Source organism: Arctopsyche grandis, chromosome 7, assembly GCF_051622035.1.
Source record: "Arctopsyche grandis isolate Sample6627 chromosome 7, ASM5162203v2, whole genome shotgun sequence".
NCBI classification, from domain to species: Eukaryota; Metazoa; Arthropoda; class Insecta; order Trichoptera; family Hydropsychidae; genus Arctopsyche; species Arctopsyche grandis.
The window spans coordinates 18107420-18130901 of NC_135361.1; the positions used below are offsets into that span (position 1 = coordinate 18107420).

Consider the following 23482-nt stretch of genomic DNA (forward strand, 5'->3'; position numbering starts at 1 on the left):
CATACTTCTTTGTGTGCATTGGATTTCGTGTAACACCTTGGCGTTTAATGTCTAAGTTTTACATCCATACGTCATTGGCAAAATATTTTTTTTCAGGAAAAGTGGCATTTTAGATTTAAAACCGGCGTTCATTCACCCAAATGCACTCATCCTAATTTCATATGTCGCTTTATGTATTTCCTCTTCTTTACTACCGGACATGTATATTATTTGCCCTAAATATAAATAATTGCTGAATTAATTGTATATGGTACAATTGTATGTATATGTACATATGTATGTACCAGTGGCGTGCCGTCATTGGACTAAAAGGACTAGGCTAATCCCCTAAAATCTTTTAAAAACATCACCAATTGATATTGTTCGCTCGGATCAGCAAAGCTCATAAAGCGGAATCGGACCTACCTGAGGTAGTGGTAGTGGATTTTTATGGTATGGTCTGCCGCATCATTCGCTTGCACGGACTCGCGTCTCAATTCTGATACCTTTCCGGTACTCGCGAATTATTATGTATATATGTAGGCGTCCCGTCGAAGACGAAATACTTTTTAATTTACTCATCTCTTCAAGCATTTATGGAATTTTCAATAAGAATGTTCTGATTTGTATATATCAAACATCATTATGAACTTTTTTTTTGGTTCAAATAACTAACATAAGTTTTTAAGTGCAAATGTGGTAAGGGACTTGGCTTGCGAAACGATTCTTTCAGAACAAATCAGTGCGGAGCTTGATTTTAGACAGATTATTAAAATTCAAAAATGAAAAATATATATTTGTATACATTTTTTTTCCATATATAGTCCCCTGTTTTAAAAATCACATTGGTATGTATACAAACATACATTGGTGTTGAAAGTATTTAAGAATGAAAATGATTTATTTATTTAGACATGAATAGTATGATGCAAAGTTTTGCGCAAATACCTGTATTTTTCATAACGTTATATTTAAAATGAAAAATATATATTTTTAAGATATTATTCACGTATGGTGAGATTCAAATGTTTTGTTTGATTAAAAATAAAAAAAAACAAGTATTTAAATATGTTCAATTGTTTTTATAGTATATTTTAACCGATGGCTGAGAGGTGAAATTCAACGCGAAAAAAGTACGTATTTCATCATAATTAGCTATAATAATTTATGACAAGAAGTATCTTTATAAGAAGCATCTTTACAGAGTTTGTTCCCGATTAATTAATTATACATTAGAGGCGTAATATTCGCACAAGTAACATATCGACATATGTATATTTAGACCAAAAGTCGATAGTCAGCATATTTGTATAGGTCGAAATTCGTACAATATTGTCAAACCATACATCTCTGGCTCGTAAAGCAAAGTTTATATGTAAACTGACGACAACAGCCCACATATCATTTGCACACGTAGCATCAGCTATTTTCACTATAAAAGACATTCAATCAAAAGTTCAAGGGTGCATTTTTTCCGACAGTAAAAAAACCTTCAACTGCAATCAATCCAATCGAATATCAAAATATAAAAATAGGCGACGTCAGAGAATGACGCGCGAATTTGCAGAAAAACCTTACAGATCGATACCATCTCTAAATTTACCAAACCATCGCACTGTTGGATCGCCGTTTTGTTAAGTTCGCGTTCGTTTCAGATCGACGGCCTCTGATTGGTCGTCGGCTGGTAGTGGGGAGGGATGGATGGCTGCCATTGGTCGACAGTGGCGGTAAAATCGCCGACAGAACAGACGAAGCACGCAGTGATCTTCGAGCAGCGCTCGCAGACTCACCGACATCACATCCGAACATCGCCTGCAGAATCCACCGAATTTGCAGGTGAGTCGACCACGTTTTTCCAACTTTTTATCTGGACGTGTTCTGTTTTCTTTTAGATTTTCCGATTTTCCGATTTTCCGACTGCGCTGGACCTCTCCGCGTTGAATATTTCAATTCGAGAGCGGAGTAAGTTTGAAAATTGACGTTCTATGTAGTAGGTGTGTGCAATTAATACTGATCTAACGAATCTGTAATTTGCTCTCGGTCTGTAATCAATTTTTGGATAATTGCATGTGTGAATATTCGACTAATTATATTATATATACGGCAAATGTTGTACGTGAGCTTTCATTGGATTTTTGGGCGAAATTTATGTCTTGATGTGTTTTGTAAAATTTTTATACACCTACATATATATATTATTTAGTATATTTCAATACGTTGAATGTTTTTCTACAATCGACAGATTTTGAATGATTTTTTTGATAGGTTGTTTCGTTCGTTTTTCAATTGAATTTCAGTCATGATATTTTTCACAGTTTTATATAATATTAATAATTTATAAAAAATATTTTATTTTCATTTTATACATAAAAAATTTGACGAGGAAAAATTATTACAACTATAATATATTTTCATTGATTTTAAAAATATGTATAGGTATATAAAATTTTGCTTAAGTAATTCTACAACACATTTTGAAATATTATTTTACATAGTTTAGTGAAATTTATATTTCATATTTACGAATATGTAGATCAAAAGACATTGTAAATAGCATTGAACTTTTCTGAAGTTTGATTTTTTAATATATTTCAGAATTTTAAACGAGTTGTCTTTGAGCCGTTACATTTGAAAGTGGCACGGGTCCACTTTTACTCATTTTGAGAAATATTTCGCAAAAAATAAGTATATTGATTTTCGTTTAACCATATTTAAAACAATACTGATGGCCTGTAATTTTTTATAATTTATGTAATATGTTTATTCTGCTTTTTCGAGATTTTGAACATATCAAATTAAAATAAGTGATTAAGACAAATAGTGTTTTTGGAACTGAAAATTGAACTTCCGCCACTTTCGAATAAAGCGGCTCGTTTAATTCAAACATATTATATGTTTTATTTAACTTTGGTAATAAAATTTTCTAATACATACATATTTAAATGTAGAGTATCTCCAAATTGAAAAAAACCATACAAATATTATACGATGTGTATTAGATGATTGCATATGTTCGTACCCGTTTACCATTAAAATCGGGCACGAATTTATGCAATCATCCAATATGCACAAATAAAATTGCTTATAAAATATGGTTTTTTTGTGCTTTTTAATGAAATTTTTCTAAATAAATTTCGGTTTATATGTGTCTTTATTATCCTTTTGTTTCTTCTTCAAATTCTTTAATTTAATTAATATCGTGAAACCTGGTCGCATAGGAATTCTAGACTTCTACAGTAGAGGAGGAAAATATATGTAAATTAAATTGAAATAATTTTTTAAATATATCAATTTGCTCTTTTTTTTTATCGATAACAAACATGTACATATTTGTGATATTGTTTCAGTACTATTTGAAATTTAGGTTTGAAAAAGTAGTGCACCCAAACGTACTCGTATACAAAAAGATATAGTAAATTTGTAGGAAAAAATTATATGATTTATGTGCGTAGATTAAAAAAGATACATTTTAATGCGAAGTATGTATATATGTAAATTCGGAGATTGTTAGAATTAGAATTTTTCAGAAAAAATATGATGAAATATCAGTTTTCAATAAAATATTTTTTTTATAAAGTTGTTCTTGTTTACAACATCAATAGCACATGTAATAAAGTTTAATGATGTTCTAGTTTGATTAAATTTAAACAAATTACTAAAGTTGCGAAAAAAGTTCCAATTTATTATATTTTAGGCGTGCCTAAAATAAAACGCGATCCGGTCTATATATATATTTATTTTTCTGTTGAAAATGAATTCCTTATATGTGCACACATATGTACATATGTGGCATTAATTTCGTCAACATGCAATTTATAATTTTTGTATATATTAAAATATATAATAACAGTGCGTGGTTATATAGAGAGATCGCACTTAGGGAAGAGTCGTCAAATTCCTTTATGATTATTTTTACGACTCCAACAGTTAAATTTTGCGGTAAATAACAGATTTAAATTTGACCATCTAGTCATTTAACCCTCTGTAGAATTTTATTTTATAATTTTGAAAAAAGCTTTGATTGACGTAATAAAATGTTTATAACGCTAATTTTAGTAAATTGCTTACATATGTATGTATGCTTATAATATACTATCCTGTTTTATCTGCATTAAAAAATATATTAAATTCAATATGTATGTACATACATATGTACCTATGTACATAACCATATGTGGTTGAAATAATATTCGAAATGAACACGAATTCGTATGAAATTCATCTATTTAGCAAACATGCAGTGAATTAATTGCTCTTTAATATGATTTTATATATACATATGTATGTATACGAATTCCTATGAAATTCGTTAAATTGCACATTCGATATTGAAGATTTATTTACACATATGTATTTTTTTTACATCGAATAGATAAGGAATAGTTCAAATAATTATGATTGAACTTTGACTTTTTAACTCACAATGATATAACGCTACACACGTTTCGTATTTTTACAACAGGGCTATAACAAAAGTGTCATATTACGTCAAAATATAGTGATTGTGTTTAAAACGCGATATCTAGGTTTATTATTATTGATGGATACGTTGAATGCATTACATTAGCTACCGAGTTTATAATTCTAATAGATTATATTGAATCGGATACAGCTGAAATTTGACAAATCATCGTGAAAAATATGTAAGCAGAGTATCAAATTTCGGGTCTAATTCGAGTCGTATAAATACTAGCGTTCAACTTTTTGTGGAATTCTTGAATAAAACGGTGGTTTATCTTTCTTAGTATGAAATTTTATATTTTCATTTTCATAAAAAAATAACTATTTATCAACTGCTTTGATAAATTTTTACTAGTTTTGATTTCGAGGTATTTTTAAAATATTGTAAATGCCGACGGTAGTCATATATTTAGAGGGCCGATTTAAGGGGGGGGGGGGAAGTCGGGGTTAAGTTCCAGGGCCCGGAATACTCGAGGGGCCCTACTATCATACTTTCTTATTCAATTATTTAAAAAAAAAATAGCAACCAAAATATAGGTATTTTTTTAATAGTTTTGATAGATCTTTTATAAATAAAAATATGTCTATAATATATTTTTTTTAGTTTATCATAGGAATATTTCCCCAGGGCCCGGTATTCCTCTCGGCGGCTCTGTATATGTACATACATACATATGTATATATATTTAAATTGCAATAATATTGATGTTCCTAAACGAATATATTATATGTAGTTCAAATTCAAATTTTCAAATTCAAATTTTTAAGAACGTAGTGTCCAAATTAGGGGTTCCAAAAAACCGCCCGAAAGAAAAAGCCAGTTTTCGGTTTTTTCCAAATAAAAAGCCGGTTGGCTGGCTTTCTCCGGTTTCAGAAAATTAAGTTTTTTTTAAGTTTAAAATTTTTATATCGAAAAAAATAAATGTAAATATATATTATATATTGCAAAAAAATAGTTTTTTATAAATTAAATTGAGTTATAAACTTTATGAACTTTCATAAGATCATTATTATATTTTATTATTACAAATAATACAATTTGTATTATATAATATATCACAGCCGTAAAATGGTATCCTAAGTACCCACAAATAACAAAACTATCAAGAATATATTATTAAAAAAATAATGTGTTACCTCGCAGAAAAACTATAATTGTGGAATCGTGAATAAATATTAAGAATACTGCTGAGATTCGCTCTGAGGTTCGCTCAACGTTGAAATATTTCCATCTTTCAAAGTTATTTTTACGCAACTGTTTTAGCTTAAAAATCCAAAAGCTTGTCAAACCGTTGCAAATTTCGGAAACAAATTCATTAGAAACGGTATATCACAAACATTTAAAAACCATAATGAAAAGTAGGTATGTGGCCTCAAAATTTAAAGGGCTTTGAATTCCTTCGAAGAAAAATCAATTATATTCCGGAAATTCCCATGCATTTTGCCATAACGCATTTGAGTTTACGACTACTTGTTTTTGTTGTCTAGTACAAGGTTTTGCGATAATAATGTTTTCTATACTTTTATACCTGAACTTGTGTAGGTCATTGAAACTACTTTCAATAATAATTATGACCTGGTCTTCGTCCATTACTAAATCTCAAAGAAACCGCTAAGTGATGTACCTTTTTTTGTCGTTCAAAGAAATATACGCCTATTACCTAAGAGAGTTTAGATATACGCAATTATTTTGATCTTTCTTAGAAATTCGAAATTCATAATTGCTAGTTTTGAGGAAAATACATTAAAAAAACCGGTTTTCGGTTTTTTGAAATATGGCCAAAAAGCCGGCTTTTCGGTTTCGGTTTAAGCCGGCCTGGAAGCCCTATGTTCAGACATCTTTGTATCAGTTCTTAAATTTTCGTAATTCGATATATGTATGCATGTAAAACAATGTACAATGTATTGTTCATATTGAATATGAATCATTCTTTTATCTGTATCATATACAGATATGTAGATTTGCTTTAGAGTTTTTCGCAATAAAATCATACAGAGTGTAGCGAAACGTAACCACATAGTGCATAAGTACGTATGTACATACGTCTTTTTCTAGATAAGTTTCAAAACAAATCAAACTTGAATATTACACTCAAGTTCGAGTAGTTTTCCATTACTGAGAGAGGGAGTGTGAGTAAGCGTGACTGAGTATATGTATGTACATAAGTAGGAGGCAAAAACTAATCACGTGAGCAAATAAAAACTTAACAATTAACAAAACGTACATCTGTAGGTACAACGTTTAGAGGATGAGTCGTCGAGTATTTCACCGACAGATATGGCACAGAATAACTACGTCCGAAGCTTGATTAAACTTTTACGTCGTCGAGTACCTACATACGATAGATAAAGAGCGAAAGCTTTTACTATTATGTGTGTTTCCTTTAAGGAGACTACCATTCAAACCGGCGGCATTGTGTATTTGACGTAGGTTAGGTCTTTACGACGTCGGCGAGGAGATGCAGGAAATTTTGAAACGATGATTGTGACGATGATTCGATGATATTAAAGAGCGAAATTGCATACGTGTTCCATCTCAGTGTACCTCGGCACGTAGCTTCGGGCTACGTGACTAAGATTTCGGCCATTCGTACCGTTGTATATACTACATACATACATAGTCGTCGTTTTAATTCAAATTTGAATCTGGGCAAATCTTACAAGTTGATACTTGTATTTGTATTGTATGTGTATGCTTTGACAGCGTTTGGGGTGATTTGATTTTTTTGTAACCGTCAAGATTTACGTATATTGGAGTGCTTTGTATGAAGAGTTTTCCCGTGGAAATTTTTTGTCGTTTTACCTGAGTTCCAATTTTCTTTAACGAGTCTAAGAATAGTGTTATCTTGTATCGTTGTTTCGACTTGAACAACGTATGGTGACTATGAAACCGAATGAATAACAAAGTAATGATTTTGAATAAATTTTCATTTAGTTAACGAAAATATTGACATAAGATATATTTGTATAGTATATTTTATATTATATGTACAATAATTACACAATAGGGTAAGACTTTCACTCAAAATTTATTGAGAGCTTCATTCATGCTATATATGTATGTATTTCGCCAGTCTTTATTACAGTACATATACGGGTGCTTGAAAATTAAGTTTGTAGATACATGATGATGTATTTTTCGTCCGAAGGTATTTTAATTTTTTTTTGTGGAATAAAGAAATATTTTTGTTTAACCGATTATTAACTTATCTCAAGCCTTAAAAACAATTTTATCATAATTTTGTTAAACACAAAAAAGCTCTCGATTCCATTTATGTGCATCTCACTGTTGCTTCGCGTCGGAAGAAGTCGTTAACGAGAAAATGAAATTATTTTTTCCTCTTCATAATCGAATTTTCAATGGAAAACCGGATGTCCGGTCTGTAAATACATAGTTGTCGCTGAATAACAGTCTTTTCTGCTCGACGGACATTCGAATTCGACTACTCCGGTATAAAATATATGCAAATAATACGTATAATAAAATAGATAGGCTCAATTTGTATGTATCGAAGACCTTTGGAATAGTTTCACTTGGAAACTTCGACTTTGACCTTTCATTAAGTTTTCTCTGACGGGTTAGTTATAGGCGTACTCTGCAATGTAATTTGATCCGGAAATCGTTTGTAACTAACCTAATTTAACCTAATCCTTCCCGATAACTATTGCACATTAAGCCTATCGACGTGCACACATACATATCTACATATATACGTATATGTGATCGAAAACTCGTGTAAAAATATGATATTAGTCTTATTATAATTGAGAAATGATACAGTGTGTTCAAATAAATTTCCTGAAATTAAAATAGATTGATCATTTAGGCTATCGTCCTGTGCGAGTAAAGGTCTTTAAGGGCACGCAATTTATGTATTAATTTCGCTTTAGTTCTCTCGTTTAAATGGACTATGAATGAATGGGCTTTTGTTCGAAAATATCAGCGTGTAATATCGCACGGGTGGTGATTTTCAGCAAAAGATATGTACATCTCACGACAGTTTGTTTCTCGTGTTTGAAAGACTTGAGCGTCATGAGATACGCGTGTTCGAACGACTTTTGAAAATCCCCAAAGGCAGACGTCAGTAATAGGCATTTTTTTCTTCTTATATGTACAGGTATGTCCCAAAGGATGAAGGATAATGAGGCAAAATCCGAGGATTGAACGCGCGTAAACAAGAAAGGGTTATGTCGAACGGATCGAAAAGCTTTCCGAGCTTCGAATACTGCGGGCTGCTGTTAAGTGGATTAGCGGTAGTGGCTGTGACCGTTTTAAAAAAATGGCATCTCTCCGAATTTGCATACCCAATGTGTCCGAATTAACTGCAATTTTGTTCGAATTCGATGGCTACCCGCGCAAATTGGAAAATCCGATGCTGTATTCAATTGTGGTATTTTTTTCCCCCGCGTTTTTCTGTCATTTTTAAAGCTTTCATTTCACCGTGTGCGACTTTCAGCGGTTTTGCTGTTCTTTTTTGCAGCTGAAATGATTGCGCATGAACATCATTACGCTTATACGGGTGAAGTTAAATGATTTAAAGCTTCGCTATATCTATGTACATACATATGTATATTATATGCTTACTTTGTTTAGATAGACTTTCGACCGTGAATCGTTACATGACAAAATTTGCGTCAAAATCAAAACAAATCATATTTACATGTAAAATTTTGAAATTGGATTTATATAAGAAAGATTTTTAAATGTTACACAACGAAATGAGATTGTTATGAGCGATCGGTAGTACCGGAAGTACTAGAAATGCGAGATAGGTAGTACTGGAAATGCGAGCTTTTATGTCGAACCCTTCTAAAATTATTTTTACGCAAACAAATTATAAAACAGCGGACTTCAAACGAACAATTGCATTATATTACTCTTGCGGCAAACTTTCAAACGGGCAATTGCCGTGCATTTCGATTTAAAACTCTCTGGAAGTATAATATATTTTTCTTTTTGAAATAAGATTGAGAAAGCTTTCGCCGAGCGAAATTCGTACACATAATAATTGTAAAATAACAACCGTGTTTCATCTCCACGACTACATAGACTGTGAAATTGAACCGGTAAAAATTTTACATTAAGCTTTTGTTTTTCGACTGCTCTTTTTAATCAAGACTGCATGTGTTCATTTATGCACATACATATGTAGACGTGCTTATATAATACACAAATAATGCGTAGAAAATCGCTAACTAATAATTTCGCAAAGTTGACACAATGACCGTTTCAGTGTGAATGGTCTGAAATATAATATACCTATAGTTATCGGCCGTTCGAATTGTTCGCGATTTCGAAAGGCCGGATGCTGTCATTGAAGATGAAGCCCGGTTTGGCGGTTCTTAAAGTGTCAATTTCTCCGACCATCCACAGTGTAATAATGGAACAAAAGTAAAGTGACTTTATATAGATGAATTGTACTATTACCGCATCGGTCTCCTCGCCTACTTTTGTTTATTCGGTTAATTGTACATAAATGGGAGTTTTTAATTAAATCTGCCGAAAGACAGTTGTTCCTCGTTGTTCTAAATACGGCGAATAATATACATAATTAGAGTATCCATCTGAAAGTTTGGAAATTAGGAATTATAAAATTTTATGCAATTTTCATCAAAGCGAATGGGAAACTTTCAAACAAAAGTTTTGAAATTTAACTCTTTAGGCTCTCGAACGCAGTTTTTTGTGTGAAAAAAAAATTAAAAAAATTAGAAGAATGTCCCCGAAGGGTTTATCAATGTCGTTGAATAATTTGAATTTGTCATTCAATTAAAATTACTGGACGTTGAAAGCCTTCTAAGAATTATTCATCGTGTTTTTTTTTGACGAGATGATGAGATATTTTCGGAACGTTTAAAGGGTTAATTAAGTATATCTATGCATGTATATATGTACATACACATTTTCAACGATATGTGTATATATTTAAATCTATACAGTTGTAATGAAATAAAAGTACGATCGTCTCAAAGGGAATCTCTTATAAGTCCTGGACGAGATAGAAGATACATAAGTAAAACATAAAATGCGAAAGGGCTTCAAATGAAGGAGTTCAACTTCATCATAAATTAATAAAGGTATACATTTATAATTACATATTTATTCAATGGTTAATAAATATTGCATATTCTATCTTAGGCACGTCTTTAATATCTTGTAGTAATGTATTAGTTGATAAATTAGCAAGACGATTTCTCATTAAATTAAATCGAGTTGTATATGTAAGATTATATTATATGATTGGCGAGAGCGCACACGTGCAAAGTTTCGCTTCATTGAATTATTTCGTTTGTTTAATATACATACATACATACAATGTAGTATTAGCTTAGCTTTTCATAAATGATTCTGCGTCGTTTTCTCGTATTTTGGGACGGTTTAAACCTCAAGATCGTAGATTAATTTCAGAGATAATTCGAGCTGTTTTATTAAAAGCGTTTCACCGGTCAATAGGAGAATTCAACGTTGAATTTATAAATTTTCTTTTGAAATTATTGCGAACATGGAATTTATTCTTATTTTGAGTAAATATTATGTATATATTGAATGTTATTGTAGATTTTTGATCCGTATTCAATTCGCGATAAAACTTAAATTGCGAAAGCCGCCCGCTTTTTGATACGCGAAAAATTTTTCTTCGGACTTTATTTTTCTTCTAGGCCACCGTTTTATTTCATTCTTAAAAAGGGCCAAATTGATTTATTTTTGACGAATGCGAACATGTGTGGGGGGCATAAGTTGTAATTTGTTGCGAAGAGTGTGCGATGTGTGCTATCGGAAAATACTCATGTTTCGAAATCAAAAAGTTAAATAGAGTTTCTCGAGGCAATTATTCGCATCGTACTTGACGTCCTTTCATTTCGTTTGCGAAAATAATGTAATAATATAATATATTTTATTTCAAATATAAGTATTTGTAATGTTTTTGATTCATTCGGGAGCGATTAAAATTGCAACCAAAACCTTCGAGAAAATCGATCGAATTGTTGTGTTTTAATTGAAATGAATTTTGACTAAGAAAAAGCTTTATTTGAAACAATCTATATCTCCAAAGCTTACTGAAGTGTATTTTTATATTTTTTAACGGTCAAATTATCTTTAGAAATATTGTACTTACACGTGATCAATGGTCGGGAAACTTCCTAACATGATATATAGGTACATTAAGTTTCCTATAAAAAAGTCAATCAAAGTATGTATATACAATTTTGTTACATGGTATAAATATTTTATTTATTTTTATTACATATATACATACATACATATGTACATCAAATATGCCATGACAGGAATACATCAAGGCGAAACATTAAGGTTAGATTATATTTGTACGTAAGAACTAGCAATTTTACAAACATAACAATACATAGATATAATATATGTTAAATAAATAAATAAATAAATAGAATACAATAGAGACATCTATGTACAATCAACAAAATTTTTGATACATAAAAAATTCGGGAGAAATACATTATGTTGGTAGCATACATATTTTTTAAAAAAATTCAACAAATTTAAGATGCCGAAAGGATACCGATTTATTGGATCCGTCAAACAATCGGAAAATTCTAAAAGGATCTGTGTTTTTTTTAATATATATATATATATATATATATATATATATATATATATATATATATATATATATATATATATATATATATATATATATATATATATATATATATATATATATATATATATATATATATATATATATATATATACATGTGATTGACTATTTAGGAATAGGGTTTATTTCATCACAGCGCCGAATCATTAAACACTAGTATTTACATTGACATTCATTAATTGAACGAAACCAGTCGTGAGATTCGTCATATACGTATGTATATCAAAAGTTAGTAAAATAAATCAGAAGAAGCGGGCATAAAATTAATTCGCATCATTTTGTTCGTATTCAGAATGTTAAATCGGGGAAAACCTTTTCGTGAAAATTAGCGGTTCGTTTTCATAGCGATTTCCATCTCAGCTCAGTGTTTTGCTTCTGTTTTCTGCCTGTGTAAATACATAACTGACTAATTCCGCGCGTGAATTGATTCGATTACATACTGTGTATGTGTATACTTCATTAAGGCACATTTTAGAGTTTGCGAAATTTAAATATACACACACACACACGCACACACTCACAAACGCATATATACCTACGTAACGATAAACAATAATATTTGAACACGCACGTAATCGTCTTGTTCGGTGTACCCATTTCGCTTAAATCTCGGCAATTAAAGCGCTCTCTCAAGCGAATTTCCTCTCGAATATTTGGAGTAATTGAAAACGCGTTGCAGTGTCGTCGAGATTTAACCCTTTGAGTGTTGCGCGTGCATTGAGCGCGAAAGACATCGCTGACATTCTCGGAGATTATAGAATTTTGCTGCGGATTGAATTGAATTATACGGCGTACGTACATACATGTATGGACATATGTACATCACTGTATAAAATGATTCATAGTACACTCACACCCCAATTTACGCGATACTTTTTTACTCGTAAAGTAAAATATTTTAATTGTTATTTTAGTTGTTGTTGCGTAATTGTGTTGGGGTTGCTTGTCGTTTAATTTTTTTTAATCAAAACACGTACATATTATATACTTAAAACGTTTATTTATACTGTTGTTAATTACGCGTTGTTTTTTTTAACATTTCATGTTTTTGTATGGGTTTTGTACGAGATTTTTCGCGGAAGCTTTCAACCGTGTTAATTTCTAACACGTAACCAGCAGTATGAAAAGTATTTTTCGGTACATTTTATATGGACACATTAATATCTATCGTGCGTAGACGTAACAGCAAGTAACAGTAGCCGACAAAATCTGGTCATACTATACAGCAGTATATGTCACCGTAATGTATCAAGAATAACCGGTTTTTTTTTTTTGGAAACCTAAAATAATTGGTTCACTGTGGAAGTTCACGCATGACATAACATCATAGTAGCGAGTGCACGCGCAGTAACGAAAGTGAGCATGTGCATATGAATATTTTCGGAAAAGTCATATTTTGACAGTATTGACAATACTGCACCGTGCTATCACATTCTGTTATGTATATTTAAGACGATTTTGCCTGGCACTCGGCTAAAACTTGTTGAACTTGCTGGAAATATGCGTTGCTGTGTATTATAAATAGAAACTGTCGTTTACGTGAGCTGCTGTGCTGCGCTGTAACCGTGCACTGCTGGATAGTATGAATAGACCTTAAATCAACATACATATATATATGTTGTTAAAAAAATCGTTTCATAAACACAGGTTTATAATAAATGAATCTATATTTGAAAATTTGCATTTATGTTGAATATTAATAGTTATTATATGTCTTATAGATAATTATTGAATGCATGAATAATACTGATCAATTTTTTTACACATTAACATAACATATACATACATATTTTACAAATATAGCTAAATAAAACAATTACTTTATGTACATAGATAAGTATGTATGATATGTGTTTAGATATTTTGGAATTTGTGTGTAATTAGACAGTTTTAATGATTCTTTCTTACAATTAAGTTGCAATTTCTGTAGGTATGTAAATTTGCTGTAGCTACAATATATTAGGCAAATATCAAAAATTAATACAAATTTATATATTTTTCATAATAAGACATTCATATTACGTTTATATTCATCATACCTGAGGAATATTATTAGTAGTATAAATATAACTTTGAGTTTATATACCCTTTGAATAATTTAATAACGGCCAATCACAAATACCGAACCGTCATTCTACATATGTTTACATAGTTATTATGTATAATATGAATATTATATGAAATATGAAATGACATTGATTTGAACGATTTCAATAAATACAATCTGAAATTCTCTTCAGTTAAATTTAATCTTTCAACCCAGTCTATTTTTATTTAAATGTGTTAGATAATTGTGAATATAATATATTAAAAGTATATTATCTATTATATTTCGAGTCAGATAAGCTTAAAAATAAACAGTTTGGAATGAGGCAGAAAATATTGTGATTAAATTGCATGAATTTACATCAAATTATGTATGAGGGGGCTGGCAACGAAAGTGTGTTCTTATGGTGTCGATTTTCTAACTGTTTGCACGAATTTATATGCAAAAGCGCAATCGCATGCACTTTACGATGCAAATGACATTTAGTCTCGGGCCACTGGCGATTAAATTATTTAACCCGTTTGTAGGGAATGCCGTCATTCAAAATAGGCACACTCGTCGGGCCATTCTATGTCTCAGAATTCAGATGGAGCTAGAGTATTCAGCGGTCGTTTTCCGTCGACAAAAGATCCGAAATTGTCTGTTTAAATATTTAATATCGCGTTTGGTTGGCTGGGGGTTAAGTCATTCGAACGAGCAGTTTACCGGCGCAGTTCATAAGGCTTTTGAACGCTGCACGTCAGATGTGAAAGCTCGAAAGCTCTCGTGACACAGTTGTTTAACGGTTTGATGAGAACGATCACACGCGTCGACCCGTTAAAGATCGAACACACACATACCTTTGATCTGGAATTATATGTATGTATGTACATACATACATAATATGTCATTAATTGGTTGCTTCGTTTGCAGCGCGTGGCGATCGGATCCGTTCGTCTTGAAGTTTTTAAATCAATTTTTAAAGTTTGAAAGTGACACCGTCGAGAGACTCGTTAAATTGTGTTGAGAAATTTAGTTTAAATTAAATATAAGTTCAATTTGTATTTTAATTAATTTACTCGGGAAAAGTTCCGTATATATGCATATCTTATCTTTTTTATCATATTCTTTTAGCGGTGTAATTGAATTATCTTATTGCATTTGTTGTTGAATGTATACAGGTTGATTTGAATTTTATATTTATACTGCATATTAGATAAGTTATATAAATTAGAAATCAATGGTTTAAATTGGTTTAAGTCATATTTAAATAATAGACCGCAAATTGTGAAAATCGATAAGGTATTAGCTGCTGAGTGTGAAACACCTCATGGAGTGCCACAAGGGTCCAAATTGGGACCTTTATTATTTATTTTATATATTAACGATATTGTTAGGGTAGTTAATAAATGTAAAATACATCATGTTTAAAAAACAACATATCATGTTTGCAGATGATATGGACATTAATATATGTCATAGGAAAAAATGTTGATGTAATTTTTGAAATTTTAAATAAATAATTAAATTATGTAAATGATTAGTTGTGTGAAAATAAATTAAAGCTAAATGTGAATAAAACGATGTGGTTGAATAATAAAAATGTATTTAACGAAGTTAGAATGGATGGTAAAATTCTTGAAATATTTGATAATATAAAATATCTGGGAATCCACATAGACTCGAGACTGAATTTTAAGGTGCACGCTGAATACATCATAAAAAATGGCTAGAAAAGTTGGTGTATTGTGTAGGTTAAGAAATATTTTAAGCAGAAAAATATAATTTAAACATAAAATTTTAGAGTTAAATAATTAAGAATGTATTTTTTTTAAATTAACTTAATAGCTAAAATTGTGTAAATAAATAAATATTACCATATGGCCAGAGCGAAAAATATGACATTTTGCGTCAAAATATGACATATTTCATAAAATTCATATGTTTTTTAAATAAAGATAGATATCCAGGGAAGTTCTTGACAACTTTCATAATCAAAATAGGTATAACTTTCATAATCAAGAACATGAAAAAAATAACAATTTTCTAAAAAGACCATTTCCGCCATGCAAATGGCGGTTGTGAGCGTTTATAGGAGTATAAACACGCTTTGTATAGGAGTTTCTGGTAATACGGCTACGTCAATTAGTAAAAATTAATCATAATCCACCCAATTAAACCGAAATAGGTGAATATTAAGCGCTTTTTTTTAAATAGTAAAATAATGTAAAACATTGTAAAAAAGATATATGGGAATAACCCACCTTTTTTTTTTAAATCTAGATAAACCGATTGGTTGGAAAGTATAGGTTATTTTTGATGAAATTTTTAATTTAATGTTTCCTGGATAAGACGCAATTTTTCGTTTAGCTCCATTGTGGGAAGCCTAAAATTTGCATTTTCAGTCCGACCTAACAAGTAAATACAAAAACTAAAATTTAATAAAAATATTACTAAAATAATTTTCATTATGCAGAATAATTATGTGAATATTTTCCTTAAAAACAGATTTCAAATGTAATGTTGTTTCAACTTAATTTATGTATTTTATTAATATAAGAAAAATATTCTATACGCGAAAATTTGATATGTACATACATATGTACATATTATACGTACATATTATATAATCGCAAATATCGGTAGGCAAAGATCGAAAATCGAAAGATCTTAAGTCGAAAGATCAAAAAAAAGGGTGCATGGTAAACGGTACATACTCACGTAATTTGCGCGAGCAGGATACAACAGGAACAAGAGGAACAGGCTTTTCCTCCCGTATTAATGTGCGCCCGCAGACTTAAGATCTTTCGATTTTCGATCTTTGCCTTCCGATATTTGCGTTTTCGGGCGTTTCACATTCGGGCCCGTGAGGTAGACCCTATATGTACATATGTATGTAATACGATTGTAAGTAAGCTTTTTCTGAAAATTCCGGAGAAATTCCTCGTTTATTCAACGAATGGTGAAATCACATCGAAACACTGTTATGAGGATGTCGAAATTTAGGACAATTATTTCAATATTTTTTATACGAGTAAAGTTTAATGATAGGAATTTAATTTGAAGGAATTGATTTTTTATTGACATTTTAGCCTTGCAATGCGTGTGTTTTGATTTGTTTTAATGTTAGCACTGTTGCCAGATAGTTTTATTACTTTATATATGTACATACATATATTATAGTTTGACATTCGACGCTATGAAAATATAAACTTGGTCCGATGTGTGAATGTCGTTTTTACGCGAAAAAATGTGTCTCGTTTTATACGAGAGTCGTTTCGTTTCTTGCCTACAACGAGATTCTTCTCATTTGAAACGACGACAGCTTAATGAAGATGGACACGTGAATTTTTTAGTACGCCAGTCGGCCACCCCGGCCAGGTATAACGATGATAAAAATGTTGGTATACATCATATAATAATTTCAAAAGCTTGAGCGAGCGAATTTTTCCTTTTCACCCGCGGTATTAAAATACCTACGGGACAAAGGGAAATTAATTCCTTTTCGGACGACCGACCGTCAGGCGTAATGTTAACATGAAAATTATTTTTGCGCTGTATGGAAGTCATTAAGTTGATAGTTTCATTTACGACTGAATAAATTACGCTGACAATCTTGCAATGCAACGTTTTGAATTCATGATAAAAATGTGTATGGGATAATATAACCTAACACTCATGTTATCACAACTTAGTAGTCACTTAGTCTAAGTTTATCTAGTTATTGGGCCATTTTTCTATATCAAAGGAAATTCAGATGTGATTCTGATTTGAGGTTTAGCAACACGCCCGAAACTTCTGTACCTGATCCAACATACCCAGAACTTCTGTACCTGAAGCTCAGAAGTTCCGGGCGTTTTGCTGAACGTCAAATCATACTTTGATCATGATGTCAAAATCCGCAATAGTGCAAAGACAGCTCGTAAAATTCAGGAAAGTGCTTTGTTATAGGCACCTTAAATTCTTGAAATGTTATGTACGTTTGGTTATTTTTTATGGAAGTGTTAAATGTGATGAAGATTAGAAAAATTAAACCTTTGAGCTTGGGTGTTATCGAAAAATGCTCCGCATCTTCTGGCCTGAACGTGTGATAGACGTTACTGTCTTACGAAATATAAGTACAGAAATTAAAATTTAACACAGAAAACTCACCCACTTGAGGCGTTTCATGAGAAGCCCAAAGTTCTATATATTGCAGACCATTATTGAGGGACGTCACAGAGTTGGCTCTAAATGTCTGTCCAGGTTGCAAACAGTACCGCTAGGTTATCATTTAGGTCCTTTACTAAATTTCTTATTTATATTATTGATATCGGGTCCTGCTTATTGAACTCATAATTTCTGCTGTTTAATGATTTTGAGCTCTTCCATTGAATATTGTCTAAACATGTAATGCTTCACTATATACATATGTATGAACTGTCTTAATAACCAGTTGTTTCTTAATGTTTCTAATTGTTAATTAAGTGTTCCTACATTAAATTCTCTGGGTTTACATCTTACATTGTTATCCTGTTTGTATCTTTTATATTTTTTTAAATAAAAAATTTAATACAAGATAGGAGTAGCCTCTGTGGAGAAGATATTCCACGCTGCAAGATGTCTGGAACAATTCCAACAAATTGGCCGAAATTGGGATGAGGTTGAAAAGAAAAAGATTATGATATTAATCATTTATAGTTTACTAATATAACCTTCTCAATAACTATAGTAATTTTGATTATATGAAAGTGAATCTCTCAGTATATGCACATACGAGTACGTATTTGTGTTGCTTTAAGAGTGTTCATTTGCTGGAATGTTCGTACATTTCGTAACGAATGAGCGGATCAACGATGGCGAAACTTTTGAAATAAAATGAACCCAGTTGTATGTAGTATCTCCATTATTTTATTTTCGTCTTCTTTTTTTTGGTCTCGTTGGAAAAGTAAGCGTCAGTGTAGCAATTACATTAAGACCTGTTGGAAGTAGTTGAGCGTTTCCGATTGCGTGACTAGAAAACGGATAAGTCATAACGCTTGCGCCTCCTTTTAAGGTGTTACTAATTCTCGATAATTATTTTCAATACATTTTCCCGTGTCGTTTTCCCATTGAGGGAAACTAATCGCATTCGAATACTTTGTCCGGTGCGAATATTTTTAGAAACAGGCTTTCGGAATGAGTTCGTCGCTCTCGGAAAAACTTCGGGAAAACTTTGTCTAATGTCGTCATAATGAAAAGTCGTACGTGGCGAAGGGGTATATTTTTCCAATAGTATTGAACCGTGAATGGGTTCATTGCTCTCGAATATTACTATTTAGCTTAGTGCTTATAGTCTTTACTCAAAATATGATATACGTATGCACGTATTTCTAATGGCCAGAAAGCCCAGTTTGAATGTTATCAATGTTTTACTATATATTCACGATCAATTCAAATCAGTCTATATGCAATTATTTATATCAAGTTTATTATTTAATTAACGATCAAATCGTTTCAATAAATACTGTAAATAACCCGTTCAAGTCAACTACATATGTATCTATACGATGTAAAGTTGCGATATTTATGCAGATATGTAGGTACGTACATATGTATGTTGGTATAGGTAAAGTCTCAAATTCAGTTCGCTACTTGAAGATTCGCTTTTCCAGATGAAACATTATATCGGATGTGTACTTTGTAGGATGAGAAAGATATGTATCGTTTACACTTAAAAGTGCATTTTCGATTTGTCGCAATCGTAAGCTGGATGGCTATCAGTTTAAATGCATTTCAGACATCAGTTGCACTCGAGACTTTTATTACAGATATCTGATATCTACTTTGCTTTTCTTCAACAACAAAACTATCAACTTTATGGTATTTTCGTTGAATTGTTGTATTGTCTTCATTCTGATTTCGATTGAATACGTTTTTTCGTTGGGTGATAATAGCGTTTTCCCGCTGAAAATTAACTGATTACAGTATATATGTACATATGTACATAGTATAACTATGATTGCATATTTGTCTGTTGATTTTTCAATAAATAAAATAAAATAAAATATAATTTTTACACCGTGTATCATAATTTTTTAATTATAATTTATTTATATTTTACCATGATACCCTTGAGCGACACTTATGGTATTAAATTTGTACATGTATAAATTTGAAATCATATTCAAATAGTAATGAGGAATAGGAGGTTTTGCCAACTTTATGACGAACCGATTCAACAATGAAATCAGATAAATTGGCAATCTACATATGATAGGAAACGATCGACTTGAAGTCACAAATATTCAGACTGGCAGCATTGCAGAAATACTACGAATAAATTATCTTTAATCGAGATCAGCCCAAGGCTTGAACTCGGGAACTTCTCAGTGGTTAGCATTAACGCATACTGCTGGCTATAATACAACAATATAATACTATAATCTCTGCATGGCAAATATTCAAATTAGCAATTAAGTTCTTCTTTAGCAGTAAGTGAAGTTGTTCTATAATTTTTTCATATGTTCATATTATATATATAAATACGCTAATCTGTGTGTGTGTGTGTCCTAACGCTAGCCGAGCATAATGAATGAATAGATAAAAAGCCTAAACTTTGTATAAATTCATTTCGTCGAGACTTGCGGCGGTGTCGAACCAGTGATCTCAAAATAGCCTCATATACATATGTAGGTCTAAACTGAACTTAACGGTCACTAACACCACGCCAAAGCCAATTCTTCAATTCGCCTTTTTTTTAAACATTAATTGAAAATTCGTTCTCGCCATATAAAAAATACGTAATTATAATCATTTTATTTAGCGAGGTTTTGAACTATTTTTTTTTTGTTTTCATATAAAACAATTAAATATATATTTTTAATTGAAATTATTGAAATTAATTTATATTTTAACGATATTAACCCCCGCGCCCAGAGCAATGTACGCTGACCATTACACTACGGTTACGATTGAAAAAACGCTCTAAATAACGTTAATATTCAATACTCGAACAGAACGTATGGGGAACCAATCACAGCCGAGTATTCGGTGCGTAGTCGCGTATCTTCCGTAGTTGTCGGAAGTGGTCGGCAGTCAGCTCGAGTAAATCGATTTCGAATGCGATCTCGATTTTAATTTCGTATTTGATTTCAATTTGATTTGATGCAGGGCGTACCACTTCGTAATTCGTGTATTAATTCCTTTCCGAAACCACCCGTTTCGATTTCTCGGGGCGATAGCCCCAGGGCGGCAGGGGTGTTTCAGTTCCAGATCCCGATTACTGTTTCAATTCCAGATCTAGATTTTTTTTCAGTTCTAGATCCTGATTCCTTTTTCATTTCCGGTTTAGGATTCCTTTTTGTTTCGGATACGGTCTCCATTTTCAGTTCCAGATACCGATCCCTGTTTCAGTTCCGATTCCCGATTTCTGTTTTAGATCCGCTTCCGATTAATTATTACTATACTTATTGTAACTTTATTTTTAATCATGTATTAATTTGTTTCTGAAACCACCCGTTGAAATTTCAACGGGCATAAAACTAGTATATATGTACATATATATATATATATATATATATATATATATATATATATATATATATATATATATGTGTGTATATATATATATATATATGTATATATATATATATATATATACACACATATATGTGTGTGTATATATATATATATATGTATATATATATTTATATATATATATATATATATATATATATATACACACACATATATATATATATATATATATATATATATATATATATATATATATATATATATATACATATATATATACACATCCTTTTGCGTTTAAAACAAAGCTAACCGTTCGCATCGAAACCCAACACTTTGTTTCGTGTCGCAAACGAGAGCATATTTCTTACATACGTGTGTTTATATATTTGTCAGCACATGTACCGTTAAATGTACGCATTGTGTGGTTTATTATACAGCATAAAAATATAATAGATAATTGTGTACGAGAGCTTTTACGCTTACAGTGTAACGCAAGGCGTAACGCTGCAATTAGAACATATGGTCGGGGTGTGATAACGCTGACGCGTAAATCACACTGTATAATCACTCTCCGTTTTGATTATATATTGCCACGATAACATTTTTATCGAATCGTAGAGATGTCTGGAAATATGTACATACATAAATTATGTATTATTGCTCTCAGACAGTTTTGTATACGTAGAAATATTATGCGTGTTTTGATACTTTGTCTCGTCACTCGTATCAATTTAACGTGTCTGGACTTTTTTCGTACGATTTCGTATCAATTATGAATGTACATATGAATGAATGGCTGCCTGTTCGCTTTTTGTTATCTGTGTGTAGAGCTTAAAGGGTTAGCGGAGCGGTATTTGTATGGTCGTATTTATTGGAATGGTTGTTCGAATATGTCTGAAAGGTTTTATCGAAGTAGTATTAATATCTTTGTGTTCGTATTTCACGGAAACATCGATAACTCGTTATATCATGCTGAAATTTTTGTTTTCATTACTAAAATGATTGATTAATGTTTTAAGGGGTGGTTTTTCTTAGTGGATTTTTGACTTGATAGTAATTTTAGTTGTCTTGATACTATTATATCATATTATGTATATTCGTATGTACAAATATTCTTAGATATTCTTATTTATTGCTATTGGAATTGGATCGTAAGTTTTATGACTATTTAATGTACATATTATCTGTTTGAATAAACAGAGTATATTTAGTTCTATTTATCATAAAAACTCACTTATGTTCTGTCCTGTATATGTATTTAAGTATATTAGTGTAATATAGTATTATGGTATGGGTTATCTTTTGTGTTTTTCGATTTAGGATTTTGATAATTTTTCCTGTTTTATTTGAAATAATCGAAAGCAGTAAATGATGTCATCTAGTTAATATAAAACGTGTTCTTTAGTACACCATAGAACTACCAATTATTCGAATACCGAATAGTAAATAATATTTAGATGAAATTTTAGAAAGATCAAGATATTATTAAAATTTTAAGCGATTAAGTGGATCAGATTGAAATAAAAAGAATACGGTTCGTATAAAAATGATTTGGGACCCCTAATTACATTGTCATGATGAATGGCAGTTTTAATGATGTAAATATATTTGAATGTAGTTTGTGAAAATAAAATATATTAATGGTTTATTTATTAGACGAATTGTGTCGTATGTGATGCAAATGCGTTTCAATAAGAAATTCAAATCCTTTATGTGGGTATTAGATTTTGAATAGGAACTTTATATGGAAGGTTCTCAAATACTCCAAAAGCCATTCTAATGCGAGACCTTTGAGTTTTTTTACGTCACCAGAGCCTATCGTGCTTCCACGTCGAATAATAACGAAATTGTGGATGGCAAGCCGAGAGAGGACGCTTTCTACTCT

The 23482-nt window shown here is 31.2% G+C and overlaps 1 protein-coding gene across 1 annotated transcript in view; it reads left to right on the plus strand.

Moving 5' to 3' along the window:
- The first annotated feature begins 1742 nt into the window (after positions 1-1742).
- Positions 1743-23482, plus strand: part of Tk (Tachykinin) — a 61495-nt gene continuing 39755 nt past the window's right edge. Inside the window, exon 1 of the mRNA XM_077434542.1 lies at positions 1743-1815. The gene's annotated coding sequence lies outside the window, so the exon portion shown is untranslated. The remainder of the gene's footprint in view (positions 1816-23482) is intronic.